Consider the following 7059-nt stretch of genomic DNA (forward strand, 5'->3'; position numbering starts at 1 on the left):
GAAATGATGTGGGGCAGACGGTGGTCATGTCGATGAGAGCTGGGTTCGGTCGTGTTGGACTAGGGACTGGAGCCCTATGCTCTGTGTGTTATTGATCCGGAGCAAGAGCAGGAGAGCTACCTGCAAGTTTCATTCTCTCTAGGCCTTCAATATGGTTCCTTTGGGCCGTTACTGGAAGCAAAATATAGTGTATTGGGAGTAGTACCCGTTCTTCGCCCTGGATAGATTTGTCAGTATATGGCAACGGTAGCCGAGCGGTCTAAGGCATGTACTGTTTTCGCTCGCTTGGAAACTGGGATCGTGGGTTCGAATCCCACTCAGGACATGGATGTTTAGTTTCTGTGTGCGCGTTCTTCTGTGTTTGAGTACAGGTAGAGGTCTTGCGACGAGTTGATCATCCGCCCAAGGAATCCTACCGAATGTGTAAGATCTAGAAGAACCGAAGTGAACGGAGAAGTTCATGGAGGTAGGCCTAGGCCAACTGGGGCTGTAGTGCCGAGGAAAAAAATATGTGGCAACTGAAATTGTAAAGGAGAAATGACACTCAAATTAAGAAATTAAATTATGCCCATGCAGTAAGAAATTATTGGAATAATCATTCGATTCGAATCGCATACAGAAACGCTATTAATTACTGTAAAAGGCTTACTGGATATATTGGCAAGGTCACGGCGTAAATTTCGTATCTTTGGGGCACTCTACTATTTTCGTACTAATCTCTACTATTAGTAGACTATTAGTACTATGAGTACACTCTACTATTCTACTAATTCTGCATGCTTCATGATGATTGTGATGATCATCAAGTATGACATTCATGAACGTAGTATGGCTATATGATTTTGTAATAATGGATTTAATGGGACGAAGTAAAAAAAACAAACTCCGTGGCCTGTAGTCCGCAAGCGAACTATACCGACCGAGAGACCACCGATTTGTCGGCGAAGTTAGTACGAACTTTAATGGATAGAGGGTGTCGCGTTGTCATTGCAAAGGATCCCCACGGCCGTTAATCTCTGTTTTCTAGACCGGAGCCGCTATTTCCTTGAAATAGCTCCTCCATTATCATCACGAGGCTGAGTGGACCCCGTTCGAGAACCACTACTTCTCAGAAAAACTGGTAATGTCGGGAACCGAACCCGGGTCCTCTGGATCTGTAGCCAGGAACTCTGACCATTAGACCAAAGAAGCGGTCATGGGACGAAGTAATCTATTGGAAAATGTATGGAAATTGTCGTAAACTCCTTATAATTTCGAGAAATGTCGGGAAAAGCGTAGGTAACAATCGTGATTTATGTTTGCATATATTTTAATAAGGGTCGAGATAAAATTTCGAAAATTTGCGAGAGAGAAACAAAGTGATTATGCTCAAAATAAATAAGCAAAATATTATGAAATCAGAATTAGTTCAGTGGGGAGATTACTAATTGGCACGATTGTTGTCAGATGACATATTAATAACAAGTCCCTTGTTTAAAAATAATCTAACCTGTAATTCACTATATAAATATTTCGTTCAATGGCTACAGAAGCCCAGCTAGGTCTGAATATAATCTGAAATGCTGAATTCAAATTTGTCATAGGCAGCGATTCAATTCTCGTAACATACCTATGTTGTACAGGTTACGAATTCAAATAAAGCTGGTTTCTAATTTTTAATGCTTCACATTATGCCTTGTGAATTTGACAGCTGTAAATTACAGATGTAAATTTCCACACTCATTACAATATGCTTTGATTCCCATAGAAATCTTACTTCCGCAGAAGTTACTGTAATTAGAAATTTCAATATTCGAACGTTATACATTACACAGGCTCAGTAATTAACGTCCACAGTATAAGGTCATGATAACCCCCTTCCGGGGCTGACAACTTTACAAATCCTGCTATGTCTTGAAAGGGATAGGTATATTTAGATCATTAGTTGGAGTCCAATTATTTTTGCGGAAAGGGCAGATAAATGACCCATAATTAAAATAAAGGTATTCCTGTAAAAGGCCGTGGAGGCCTATAGGGTTATGAGATGTTGAGGCTCCCACATTTTGTAGAGAATCGGCTCACAGATGGCTGTGAGGTTTGTCAGCTTTACGCACCGGCCCCCTTACCCCCCAAGAATATTCCTGGTAGTCATTTCTGTTAGAGGATCAGTCGACTCCAGGGCCATAGTGCGGCTGGAAGGATTAGGTAAATTGGAATAATTCACATCATCGGGATTCTATCCCGCGACCTGCCGGCTTGTAGCATAGTGCCTGAACCAACTACGTGACCCCGTATATGACACCTATTTTAGCAAATTTCATCTATATATACTAAATAATGAAACCCTTAAATTAAAGAACATGCAAACGGAGGTTACGTTTTTCTTTGATCTGTAATTTGTAAACGATATCTCGAATGTCTGAATACTACATAAGAATGTTTTCTACAAATGCTGTAGTTATGTTTTTGTGTACATGTGCTACGAATTTTCACTTGTCTACAATATAATTTAGTAGAAACCCGTATATTCACTTCTCAATATTCCGTCCTCCGTTTCTCTGTGTTTGACCTGCTTGATAGACGAACACACACAGTTTCTTTACAATAAAGAAGGCAATGTTCTATTTACCATTCGCCAGTTTGTTCTTTATCAATTATTTCATGCTTAAAGCGATCATTTTGCCGTGACACAATTTGTATAATATAAGATATGTCTGATATAATATATCCTCCTTTTTGTGATTTGAATTGGAAAAGTATGTATAATTTAGGGTGTATTTTATAGAGGTTATGTCTCAGTTAAGATGTTACAAAACAAATATATTTTATTGAAGATGGAAGCAATTTTGTTTCATCGTATTTGATCGACTGCCTAACCAACCAAGTAGCTAACTCTATGGAGGAGAACCATTTTTGAGAACCCAGTAGTTAAATTTTTTCAGGAATATCCCCGTATTTTACGAAACTTTGCAGTCCGTTACCATACTCAGAAGACCTCCACAGTGGTCCCGATTATAAGCCAAATAAATCTAATCCACGCCCTTTTATCCCATTTACTTCAGTATAATTGTATAAATTTATAAGATTGTCATTATAAATAACCAATTTTATTATTTATTTCAATTTATTTTTGGTACTGTTAGATAGAAAGAAGGCCATTTTTGTACCTCCTTCTGCCAGCCGTGTATATTCTAAAACTAATAAATTAATATGCCACTTCACTATTTCCGTACGGTTTGTTTTACGAAAATTTCGCACGAAGAAGTTTTCTTTCGCAAGTTTCATTAAAAAGTAATTTGCGACAGATTGTTTATACTCCAAGTTCTTATGTTCTTACTTATGTGCCTGACTTCCATAATTACCTAAGAACACTTAATTTCCTTGTACAGGGAATTGCGTTTAAATTTTCCACCTCAGTAACTTCGCAATCATTTGACGAAGATTCATGAGACGACCTTTGTTTTTTGCACTGAAATCAATGCACCAAGATGCAAGAGATCCTTCTAAGGGCTCAAAAATTATTAAAGCGTTGAGTTCTCGAATCGAAATATCTTAAAGTCATTATCTTTATTTTCCGAAGCCATAATGTATAATTTAATTTATATTTCATCTTCATGGAGCACTCTTGATTGGAATCATTACTTACGTTGGTATCAGGAAGTGTCGGTTAACATATATATTGCAATAAAACTAAGTGCAAAGTTCTTGTGGCATAAGATTCAAGAGTCTTATAAAATAATATTGCCCAACTGAGGATTTGTAAGCAGTAACATTGGATTCGGGCTGCAAGTTCCAACTCAGTGGCTGTAGTATATACAGAGTGTCCGGATGAAAGGTATCCAAATTAAAATAATTACATTTCATAGAGCTTTTATTATACACATTTATGGGTTACACCATTACAAAGGGAAATTATCGAAGTTTTTTTTCTGTGTATATAACTTTCTCAATAAATTTCAACGTGGGCTTCCTTGGTGGCACGACAAATATCCAGATGATCCAGCATGTTTGGTGTTACAATAGCCACAGTATCCCTTATGCGGGCTCTCAGGTGTTGCAGGTCGTTGACCTGTTAGAGAATATTCTTCACACAACCCCACAAGAAAACATTCAGTGGCGTTAAATCTGGCGACCTAGGAGGCCAGTGATTGATCCACTTCTGCGAATCTATCTCCCAGCCATCACTCTGTCCAAGTGATTCCTAATATGGTGGCAGAAATGTGGCGGCGCATGCGCATAAGCCGGACATGGAAAAGGAAACTTAACAGGGTTTTCTTTCCGATGACATAAACCGGATACGTGCATGACAATTACTTTCGGAGATATAAATTGTAATTTGGATAACATTCACACGGACATCCGATACAACTGTGACGAATCTTCAAGCTCAAGAATTCCAGGAGCTGAAATCGTTCTTTGCGTTGGTAGAAATGCCTCTTTAGTAAACAGCATTGGCATTTCTGCCTCTGGAACTGACACGCATTTACTGAGACAAAGGACTTTCTTTTCTGTGAGTAAATACAACATTGTGACTGTACTGCATTTGCATTTCCCTCAGTCCAGCTGTCACATGTTTACAGAGATAAAAAATTCGTTCTTTTGCGTGAGTATAAAATTCGTTCTGGGTATAGAGCACTCGTATTTCCTACAGTCCAGCTGTCACATATTTCTTCTCCTGATCTATTTGGATGATTTTGTCGCAACAGCGTGAGAATATTCCTAAGTTACTTACTTACTTACTTACTCATGGAGCTGAGCCCTTCTTGAGGAGCCGCCAATTCTGCAGCTACTCTAGAATTTCCCAGCATTTTATGGAACCCGAAGGTTCATCACCGTGTTCACAAGAGCCCTCCACTGGTCCCTATCCTGAGCCAGATCTATCCAATCCATACCATCCCATCCTATCTATTTAAGATCCATTCTAATATTGTCCACCCACCTACGTCTTGGTCTTCCCTGTGGTCTCCTTCATTCTGGCTTTCCCACCAATATCCTATACGCATTCTTCGTCTCCCCCATTCGTGCTACATGACCTGCCCACCTCATATTCCTAAGTTATAATAGGAAATTTATTTTATATACTAAAAAACATTTGTGTAAAATTGTGCATCTGTTCTGTGGCTCAAAATATGTTTGTTGAGCAACTATAGAAGTAATAATAATAGTAATAATAATAATAATAATTATGCGCAGTAAAACTTCACTAATTTGAACCTTTCATAATTCTGACTGCTTTTTTATGCAGGCCTATGTATTTGTTTACACAGAACAACAATTTCCTTATACGTGAATTTAATGATACAATTTCCCATTTCCTATCGGCTTAGATAAGTATAGAAATTCAAGTATAAATATTTCCTGAACAGGATACCAGTTTCTGCTTTTGAAAAGAACACTCCATTCAGAAATATATGCACATATAAATAGAAGTACGTTGCACAATTCAGACTCTTCACGAATTCAGATCATCCTTCATCCATCCCCTTATTGGACCGAATTAGTGAAGTGTTACTCTATGTTATAAATTTAGAAGCTCTAAATTGCGATAGCAATTGTGTATGTAGTATATTTTTATAAAATACCCTACATAATCTCTAATTCTGTCAAAGCCGATTAAATGATAACTGGAAAAAAGTAAATCTTTAATACGCAGATGAAATTTAGTTTAGTTAGTTTTTATAAGCTTGAATATGTACCCGGGAATTTTTGTGATGAACGAACGGGGAATGAAAGGAGATATTTCCGTCACTTTATCGTAAGATGCGAGGAAGTACGCAGATATTCTTAATATAATATTATAAGAGTCACACGATTTTGCTTGTAATTTGCTATTCGTGTTTAGAAAGGAAACACACGAAGTAACCCCCACCTGTCCTTTTGGAGTTCAAGGGCTGCGTTGTTATTGATCGAAAGATTCCTGTTAATCTTCGTTGCTTGAAATATAATCTATAGATTTCGTAGGGTCCAACGAATAGGCAATTATTTGAAAGGATACGCTAAAAAAGTAACTTGAAAATAGTACGTCATAAATTTGACTAAAGTGACTAATTGAAATTATGAGAACTGGCTCAGATTCTGAGTTGCTGCTGCTGCAGGATTCTGTACGGTAAGCATCATCCAACAAGACTGAAAATATGCAGATATGCCTAAAAGTAAATAATGGCAGCTTCCTAGATCAAGCGATTAGTCGCTGGCTTCCCACCGCGGCGGCCCTGATTCGATCCCGTGTCTGGTCAAGTGGGATTTGTGGTGGACAAAGTGGCGCTGGGGCTGGTTTTCTCCGAGTACTTCGGTTTCCCCTGCCAACCTTCATTCCACCAAATTCTCCATCAACATAATCACCCGAGGCAGGCTACAATAGGCGAATCAGTGGCCGCCGTGCCGAGTGGACCCAGTTGGACTCCACCACCCACTAAGCGAATTAAAAAAAACAACCTATGATAATTCCATAATTTAATTCTTAATTACAAACTAAGGAAAATAATTCAGAAACCAAATTTACTGAAACCTCTGACCTGAGATGGGTGAGAAGATATTTGGTTGATATTTCAGCCCGTGTACATAGAATAGAAACTTACTTACTTAATTAATTATGGAGCTGAGTCCTTCTTGAGGAGCCGCCAAATCTGCAGCTACTCAAGAATTTCCCAGCATCTTATGGAACCCGAAGGTTCATTACTGTGTTCACAAGAACCACCCACTGGTCCCTATCCTGAGACAGATCAATCCAATCCTTACCATCCCATCCTATCTCTCTAAGATCCATTTTAATCTTTTTCACCCACCTCCGCCTTGGTCTTCCCAGTGGTCTCTTTCCATCTGGATTTCCCACCAATATCCTATATACATTCCTCTTCTCCCCCATTTGTACTAATGATTGTAATTCGTCATTTGCTCTTATCTCCGTAAGTGATTAGGTATTAATGATGTTCCTTATTGTATGCAATTAATTTAACTCAAGAAACATTAGCCAAATTCTATAGGCTACTAACATGTAATAGTGAAACATGTTAGTCATAAGACGTAAAAGGCTTGCGCAGATAACACTGGCTTAGCTACTCATGGCCAGTATTAGATCCT

This window comes from Cryptotermes secundus, unplaced genomic scaffold, assembly GCF_002891405.2.
Source record: "Cryptotermes secundus unplaced genomic scaffold, Csec_1.0 scaffold819, whole genome shotgun sequence".
NCBI lineage: Eukaryota > Metazoa > Arthropoda > Insecta > Blattodea > Kalotermitidae > Cryptotermes > Cryptotermes secundus.